The following is a 9,413-nucleotide window of genomic DNA, read 5'->3' as shown; positions in this document are numbered from 1 at the left end:
TCTAATAGATGAAAGTTGTTCTATATGGTTTAACTATGTTTTTCTCTCAGTATAAATGAAACTTTTCATACATTTAAGAAACGTTTTCATTTTTCTTTTGTGTGAATTGTGTTCCATTCTTCATAAGGTAGAGTTAAACCTCCTATTCAGGAGAAAAAATGGTATATGTGTGTATGTAGGTGCATGAGTGTGCATGTAAGCAGAAGTTCAAAGATATAATTACAACATTGCTGAGCCACAAGCATAACTGCAGTATCTACAAAAATTAACTCTCGCTACATCTAAAATATGATGTATTTTTAAGGGCAACAGAAATTATTCAAAGAGTTTATCCATAAAAAGGCATGATTTCATACAGAAGAACATGTCTGGACAGAAGGCCCAATAACACTCAAATTATGAGTTTACTAGCCCAGCTTGAAGGAGCTCTGGTAGCATAGTGCCTAAGGCACTTGACTGCTAACCAGAAGGCTGGCGGTTCAAACCCACTAGCCACTCCTCGGAAGGAAGGTTGGGCATTCCTACTTCCATAGTGATACTGCCTCGGAAACCCAAGGAGGGGTCGCTATGAGTCAGGGGCCGACTCAATGGCAAATAACAACAACAACAGCAGCAGCCTAGCTTGGAGAAATACACTTAGAACAATGATTAGCCCACTTGTAGGATATACTGAAGACAATTATCATATTATGAAAAGAATATTGGACTTAGAATGAGAAGGCAAGGTACATTATATTAGCCAAGTAATGTAATCACTCTCAGCTCTGATTTCCTGATCTGAAAAATGAAGATAGTAATATCTGCCTCACAGTGTTTGCAAACTCTGTTCACCACTGAAAATCGTTAAGGTGTGAGTTACTTCTAATCAATAAAATCAGGAAGAAGATAGTCATGCAAGTTAAGTAAAAAGTGCTAGTATATAGAAAGTCATAGAGCTATCAGGAAAAAGGATATTTGAATCATCAGAAAATATTAAGAAAGGTTAAGAGCCATGAGTATAAATAAATAGGAGAGTACATGATGCTAAGAAAACATGTAAAATCTGAAAGCACACAAAAGATTGTTCTCACAACTAGGAAATAAAAAAGATTATATAGAACTTACCCACTTGTGATTATAAATATTATAGTATAAAATTTTTTTATGAAAATTGTAAGCCTTTAAATTCCAGACTAAAACTAATGGAGTAAAGAATAAAATATACTGAACTGGCTAAATTTAGAAACATCTGTCCTATGAAAACATTTTTTTTCTGCTTTTTGTGAAGTAATCCTGTAGATATTTTAAATACAAATTACTCTAAAATAAAGGCTAAATTTATATTTTGATCTCATAGTTGTTCTACTTTACAAGCATCTTAATTCTAAGAAATCAAGGAAATTTCATACCTTCTCTATTTATATATATATATATATATATATTTTACTTATACTGTACAAAAATAAAATTACAACATGAAAAATACATTTATGTTGGATATGAAAGATTTTTTCCAAACCGGTGTATATACTTTTAAAATATTAAAGATATAATAATCCTGTAACTGTCATGTGAAATGCAATGCTGCCTCAGATTGATTTTTAGTTGTAGCAATAGGCCCCCCTGGTGGAGATTTAAAGTATATTTTGTCCTAGTTTTCTCTTTCCGAATCACTATTCTAATTTGAACCAAATTTAGCACATTCTTGCATGAAGAAATGCAAAGAGAAAGATTTCAGAGAAAAACGGTTGATTAAAAAATGTAGTTAGGAGACCCATCGATTGGCTGTTATCTCTTCTACACAAGAATTTATACTTAATACATTCATAACTGCAGCAATCAAAAACCTTCCCCTAAAAAGAACATCCCCAAAATCAATAAAAATGCATTTGATACGGATTAACAAAATTGAAAGTTAAATATAATGAAGCTTTTAAAAATTATATTCATAGATTAAAATAATGTAGCTAATGATTTCTCTTATTGGTTTATATCTATTAATTTATATAAGGCAAATGGCTCTTTGGACTGGAAAGTACAATCAATGTTCATTGAAAACTCACAAGACTATTACCAAACTGAAGTACCAAAAGATACACTTTTCATTATTAGGTCACAAGGGATGATAGCCTAACAAATGATAAATAATGGAAGAAGTAAGTGTGTGACTTCTATGCATGAATGAAATAGGTCTTGGTTTGAAACCAGCAGCACATAACCCCAAACCAATTCCCAAAACCAATTTCATCAGTTCACCCAGAAGCACAATCACCTTGGAGCACTTTGAACTCAGATTTTCTTCCATACCCTCTTGACAACTGCAGTTCAAGAAGAGTCAGCCCAGGACTAAAACATATTTAGATGGTGTTTGTGTTTCTTGAGCTATTTCCTGCACCCTAGAGGTCCTGGTGACCTACTATCTAAGGCATTTGACTGCTAACCAGAAGGCTGGAGGCTCAAACCCACCAGCCACTAGTTGGAAGGAAAGTTGGGCAATCTACTTCCATAGTGATACCGCCTCAGAAACCCAAAGAGGGTTCACTAAGAGTCAGATCTGACTCGAAGGCAGTGAGTTTGAGTTTTAAGACCCTTGAGCAGCTAGCAAGACAGTCAGTTCATTCCTCAATGCTTAATTCATCAGAATCTTGAGCCACATTTTAAGACAATGAGCCATACGTTATAGCAATCCTAACATTCTTTCACTTCCACGTTCCTAGATTTTTTAAAAAAGGAAGTAGTATGTGGTATGTCTTTGAGCAAATAATAGGTGTGTAAATTAATTTGCACATCAGAAAACTCCACATTCATACTAAAAGTCAAAGTCTAAGTCAAGCCCTGTTTTTCCTGTAGAGCTTCACTCATCTTTTACCTCAGCTTGGATTCCTGGAACAAGTTCCTTGATTATGTAAAAGTAGGTAAAATAATCTGCAGATTAACAATATAAAGGTGTAGGAGAGGTTTAGCATTTTACTTTCCTTATAGTGCTGGGAAAGGAGCTCTGGTGGCATAGGTCTAAGGCTTTTGACTGCTAACCAGAAGGTTGGCAGTTCAAACCAACCAGCCACTCTGCAGAAGGATGACTGCACAATCTACTTCCATAAGAATTTACCACCTCGGAAACCCAAAGGGGGTCGCTATGAGTCAGATTCGACACGATGGCAGTGAGTTTGGTTTTTGTATAGTGCTGAGAAAGGAACTCTAGTGGCACTCTGGTTAAAGCATTGGGCTGCTAACCAACCAAAAGATTGGTGGTTCAAACCCTAGAGCTGCTCTTTGGGAGAAAAATGAGGCAATCTGCTTCCATAAAATAAAGATTTACAAGCTTGGAAGCTCAATGGGGCAATTGTACTCTATCCCTATAGGCTCACTTGAGTCAGAATCGACTTGAAGGCAGTAGATTTGGGGCTTTGTGGTTATAGTGCTGGGAAAGGCCCCATGCAACACATGCATTTGTGCTCCACTATTATCCTAAAGGTTGGTAGTTGGAATCCACCCAGTAGTACTTCTGTAAAGATTGTAGCCAAGAAAACCCTATGGAGCAGTTCTACTTTGTAATACATGAGGTCGCCATGAGTCAGAGTCGACTAGGTAGCAACCAGCTCGGTTGTGGTTTCCTTTTTTTATATACACTACTGGAGGAGTCCCTGGGTGGTGCAAATGGCTGCTAACCAAAAGGTTGGAGGGTGAAGTCCACCAAGAAGCACCTCTTCAGAAAGGCCTGGTGATTGACTTCTGAAAACTCAGCCCCTGAAACCCTACTGAGAATCAACTGGATGGCACCTGGCATAGTTGCGGGAGTTGGGAGGAAGGTGGGTATGCTGCAGATTAAGGAGGGGCTGCTATAAGTTCCCCACCTCAATTCAACCAGAGATGCTTCTCAGTTAACTCAGCATTTCTCGTAGTTCCACAGGTAATAAGGAGCTCCGGTGGTGTAGTGGTTAAGGCATTTGGCTGCTAATCAGAGAACAGGCTGTTTGAATTCACAAGGTGTTTTAAGAAGAAAGATGAGGCAATCTGCTTCTATAAAGATTTACAGCCTTGGAAACCCAATGGGGACTGGTATGAATTGGAATCGACTCGATGGCGGTGAGTTTTCCATGGGTAATGGAGGAAGGGAGAGAACAAACTTGGTAAAGGCAGCAATTAGTGATTAGGAGATGAGTCTTGTCTAGGTCTCTGCTGTGTTTTAACCAGTTCCTCTGAAAACTTTCACCTGACCCTGAATAACTGAAGTTGACTCTATGTTTATTTGTCTCTTCTTCCTTCCATCTTGTTTGTGATCTATCATTTTTAACTTAACTATCTTACTGTATTTATGCTGGAGATGTTTGCTATAAATCCTGTTTGGAAAAAGATGAGATGCATATTATAAATAAAGTAGAAACTAAGACCCTTTTTTAAAAATTTCCTTTTTCTGTCTCTTCTTCACATGAATTAACCATATGAAGTTGAGACCCTAATAGCTGTTAGGAGTCAAGATTAGCTTTTTGAAAATAACTTTTTAAAACAAAACTTTGCTTGAATTTTAGTAGAGATGTAATTAGGAATTTTAAGCTTATTTCAACCAAATGTTGACTGTGTATTTTTTATATAGTTCTCTACTTAGAGATGTCCTAGGCTCCTTAAAAATAAATTTTCTTCAAATAGACTGAGCACTTGACTTGCTGATCTGCTTATGAACACTCCAAAGAAGAAACTAATCCAGTTTAGAATGTGTTGTTGTTACTAGGTACTGCTATTGACTGCCAAACAAAAGGTTGGTGGTTTGAACCCATCTGGCTGCTCTGCAGGGGAAAGGTCTGGTGATCTGCTCCCAGAAAAATTATACCTTGAAAAATCCTATGGGGCAGTTACTCTGTCACTTGGGATCTCTATAAGTGTGGAATTTACCCACAAGCAATGTCCTGGGTACCTCCTGTAGTATCCTAGATATACTGGAGGATCAGACTGCAGATCTATGGGCTGTAGAACTATATGTCACTTGGACACACTGGCCAATAATTCCAACCATAGGACAACTCTAATTATAATAATTTATATTTTAATGCAACTTTGCAATTCACAAAATATTCCCTCAAGTATAATCTAATTTTTTTCAAAAACCAAATGAGGTAGTTACACCATATTTTTAATTTTTTAGTTTCTTTCACAGTCTTAGTTTTTTGAGTTTTTTTTTAATCTTTACTATGTCAATGGAGCCAACCAACTAGATTTAAACTAACTTTTCTTTTACAAGGAAAATTCTTAGAATCCAAAATTTGCTTCTGTTTTCTTTTGTCCCTTTGGGGGAATTACTTTGCTTTCATTATCAACATTGAGCATTTTCCTACCATCCCTAGGACTTTGATTAGCATCAATTATTTCCCAGCAAGAGGAGTATAGGAAAAGTCTCCTAGAAAGTTCAGTTTGGCCATCTACTTCAGATTTAATTGAGCATTTTAAATCTTAATAGAAAACAAAAACTAAAAATGCAGATATTGTTTTTCAGGGACTTTAAATGCATCAACTTTCAAGACAAGCACAGTTGCATATTTTCTTTTGAAAAATTGTTTCTCAGTAGGCCAAGCCCAAACCTTCAACCTGCTGTTAAATTTAAGGAGGTTCCCATTGGTAGGGAATATGATTTGGAAATATTTTTATCACTTAACATTTAGCTCATGTATGTTCAGTAATTTTCACTCTAAAGACCTATCCATCAGTACTAAGCTTTTATCAATAAGTCACCTAAATTCATGTTCTACAACAGTACACATTTCCTTGCTGTCAGGCTTACATGGACCTTTCTGAAGACTCTGGGGATAGACAGTTCATGGTAATACCATACAGTGATAATGTTCACTCTTTTCAGAAAACACAATGGTATACAGGACAAATGTTACAAGCATTTAAAATTAGAAATGTTGGACTCCAGGGATTCTATTAAATATCCCTGATTTCTTTTATTGTGGAATAAAGAAAACCCATTTTAAAATATTCTTAATTAAGTATAAAATGGAGGTATCCCTGCTGATCTTTGATTCTATGTCAGTAATTTTCCTAAAATTATCATATAATGAAAAAATATTTTAAATAATCTCTGAATAACACAAGACTTACAGGGTTCCAAGGCTCAAAAGATAAAAATAATTTGGATTATTATAGACAACTAGATAATATTAATACTTAGAGTATACATCACAAGTGACTCTAATGTGAATGTAAACATATTACCTCAGATAAAACAAAGAAACTTGGTTTTACTACTTTTAGGTTTTGTCAGTCTTTCATAGTAACTAAGATGAACTTTTCTATGAATGTTTTAACTACAGGATGACAAATGACTGAATTCAGGATGAGAAAATGTAGACAAATTAAGCTGTTTCCATTGAAAACCTATTCCAAGTGAATGGATCAGCCTAGACTCTTTTAGCAAGAGCTCCAAGGCCCAACTAAGTTTTCATTCATGTAAGGGCCATATTTCTTTACAAGAAATCCTGCTTGCAAGCCAAAATCTTAATTCTTCAATTAAAATAACCTTTCCAGACCTTCTTTCTGACAAATGCATCTCCACGGAGACCTAAAGGAGCTTTGCAGGTCCAGGTCCACAAACCTTGCTTCCCCACTCCTTCTGCTTGATTCCTTAATGACCCTCCCAGCCACTGTTTTTTAATATTCCTAAACCAAAGTTACTTCCATTTCCTACTAAGAATTATAAGAGCTCTTTCCTCATTCATATAGTCTCTATAATAAAATTTCCTTCACAAAGTTGGTTGGAAAGCAACGTTTTCCTAAATTTTACTCTCAAAATCAAAATATTTTGAGGGTTTACTACTCAATCATACACACTTTTCAAGTATTTGCTGAATATTATATTTTTAATTAATGTATTTCTTTTCCAGACTCATCTACTTTTCAGTGTGTTGCTTCATTGACTGTGCAAATATAGTTTGAGATTGTTAACATCTGGAAGCCCAACACCAACTACCAGCTCATGTGGAATAAAATGTAACACAATGCCATACTGGATTAACCATAAGTGTTTAGGTTTTGTTGCTGAGCTTCTGAATCCCAAATTCTGTTTTCTTTTCACAGGTCTGATCCTTTACTTCTAAAGTTAGTCTGTAAACATTGCAAGGAGACAGGATGCCCTAGTGGTTATAAGAACTGGTTCTGGAGTGCTTGCTTTGGCAGCACACATACTAAAATTGGGAAGATACAAAGATTAGCATGGCCCCTGCGTAAGGATGACGCACAAATTAGTGAAGCATTCCATATTTTTGATTAATTACCTGGATAACAGCAAGAAACCGAGAATAGAGAGAGAGAACGAGAAGAATGGGTCCTGGAATCAGATAACTTGGGCTACAACTGCAATTTAGACAGTTACTTATTACCTGTTATTTTGCATAAATTTCCAAAGGTCTCTTGTCCTTTATAAAACTTAGCTGCAGAACACATACAACATTCATGGAAAAAAAAAAAAAAAAAACTATTTCTGTACATTCCTATAAGTGCAAAGGAAAGAGGTTGAAATAATCTCTAGGTTGCCATTCAGAGATCAGGCAATTGTCCCACTTTGCACAGTTCTGATTTATACCTGTTGTCCCAGCATAAGTAACATCCCCCCACACACACACCAAGCTCCTTCACTCTCAAAGGCAGCCTGGTTCAGATGATAAATTATATGATCACCTATGCTGATTACTAAGCTTCCCCCACCCCTACCTCCAGTATCTCCAAACCACTATTCCATACTCAGCTTTGTAATACTGGGGCTAGGACTGTGTAAACTATGTTTCTTCCTTGCCCTGAAGTTTTGTTAGTCACCACTAATAGGAACTAGAAGAAAAGGAATAGGAGGATAGAAGTGGAAATGAATCTTGCTGTTTTGTTTGCCTGCAGTTTCTGTAAGCATGCCCAAAGTAACAGCTCTTAATTCCAGGACTGGCACTTGGTTCCAGTTGCCAGCTTTTTCTTTGCATTCCTCAAACCAGTTTTATCATTTTCTGTCAGTACTAGTACCACCAAGCAATGCTTCCTTCTCAGATGTCTGAGTCCCTGCTCTGCCAGACCTCTCCCCCAAGCTTCTAATTTCTAGTAACCTCTATCCTTTGTTACTCCAGCCCTAGGAGTGATAGTTCCCGCAGTTAACGATTTCAATGTCCCCATTGTGCTTTTTTGGTTCTTCCATATCAATTTAATCCATTCCTTATATTAACATTCTGTTAAAATATCTAGTTGTGCTCTTTCTTCTGTCTGGACCCTGACTAATACTATTCAGAGAAATGGCAGTGGGGTAGTAATTTTGTTTTTTTACTTTTATTTTATATACTGTCTTTAAGTATCATTAGTATTACTTAAGTAATTTAAATTTAACTACTTATTTTAAGTGGTTTTTGTATATGATTTTGTCTTCTTCACATCAGTCTTCAGAATATTGTAAACAATTTTTAAGAACATATTCTTATACAATTATGGTCAATTGATATTCAATAAGGATGCTAAATCTATGCTAAATGGGGAAGGATTCTCTTCAACGATGGTAGTAAAATTGCAGAAGAATGAAACAGGATTCACCCCTCATACCATACAGCAAAACTGATTCAAAATGGATAAAGAACCTAAATGTCAAAACTAAACACATAAAATTCCTAAAAGAAAATGTAGGGGTGAAGTTGTGGGACCTAGTTTTTAAGGATGCAGTTTCAGGTAGGACAACAAAAGCAGAAGCAACAAAAGACAAAGTAGATTTTATTTAAAAATGAAATATTTTTGTTCATCAAAGAACTTTACCAACAAAGTGAAAAGACAATCTACAGATTGGGAGAAAATTTTCAGGAAACATATCTGATAAGGATCTAATATTAAAAAATACATAAAACTTCTACAACCTAAGTGAAAAAACAAACAACACAAACAAAATATAAGCAGAGGACTTGAACAGACATTCACCAAAGGGAATATCCAAATGGCCAACAAGCACATGAAAAGATGCTCAACTTATTAGCCATTAAAACAACAAACACATTGCTGCTGAGTCATTTCTGATTCATAGCAACCCCACGGGATAGGGTAGAACTGCCCTATATGTAGAGTTTCCAAGAATGTAAATTTGTACAGAAGCAGACTGTCACATCTTTCTCCTGTGGAGCAGCTGGTGGGTTCAAAACATCAATCTTTCAGTTAGAAGCCAGGCACTTAATCGTTATGCCACCAAAGCTCTTCTTTAGCCACTGTTGTTACATGCCATTGAGTTGTCTCCAACTCATAGCGACCCTCCTTAGGTTTCCGAGGCGGCATCTCTACGGAAGTAGACTGCCCAATCTTCTTTCCAAGGAGTGGCTGGCTGGTTTGAAATGCCAGACTTCTGGTTAGCAGTCAAGTGCCTTAGGCACTATGCAAATCAAAACCACAGTGAGGTACCACCTCAACCCTATTAGAATGGTAGTGATTTT

The 9,413-nt window shown here is 36.2% G+C and overlaps 1 non-coding gene across 1 annotated transcript; it reads left to right on the top strand.

Moving 5' to 3' along the window:
- Positions 1–7,133: 7,133 nt before the first annotated feature.
- LOC122150207 lies at positions 7,134–7,237 on the top strand. The gene has a single exon (XR_006163539.1). It is a non-coding gene; the product is annotated as a U6 spliceosomal RNA (small nuclear RNA).
- Positions 7,238–9,413: the final 2,176 nt, after the last annotated feature.

The sequence above is a fragment of the Orycteropus afer genome, unplaced genomic scaffold, assembly GCF_000298275.1.
Source record: "Orycteropus afer afer isolate SDZICR_OR568_19922 unplaced genomic scaffold, OryAfe1.0 scaffold00105, whole genome shotgun sequence".
Classification (NCBI taxonomy): domain Eukaryota; kingdom Metazoa; phylum Chordata; class Mammalia; order Tubulidentata; family Orycteropodidae; genus Orycteropus; species Orycteropus afer.
This window is presented reverse-complemented; position numbering and strand designations above follow the sequence as displayed.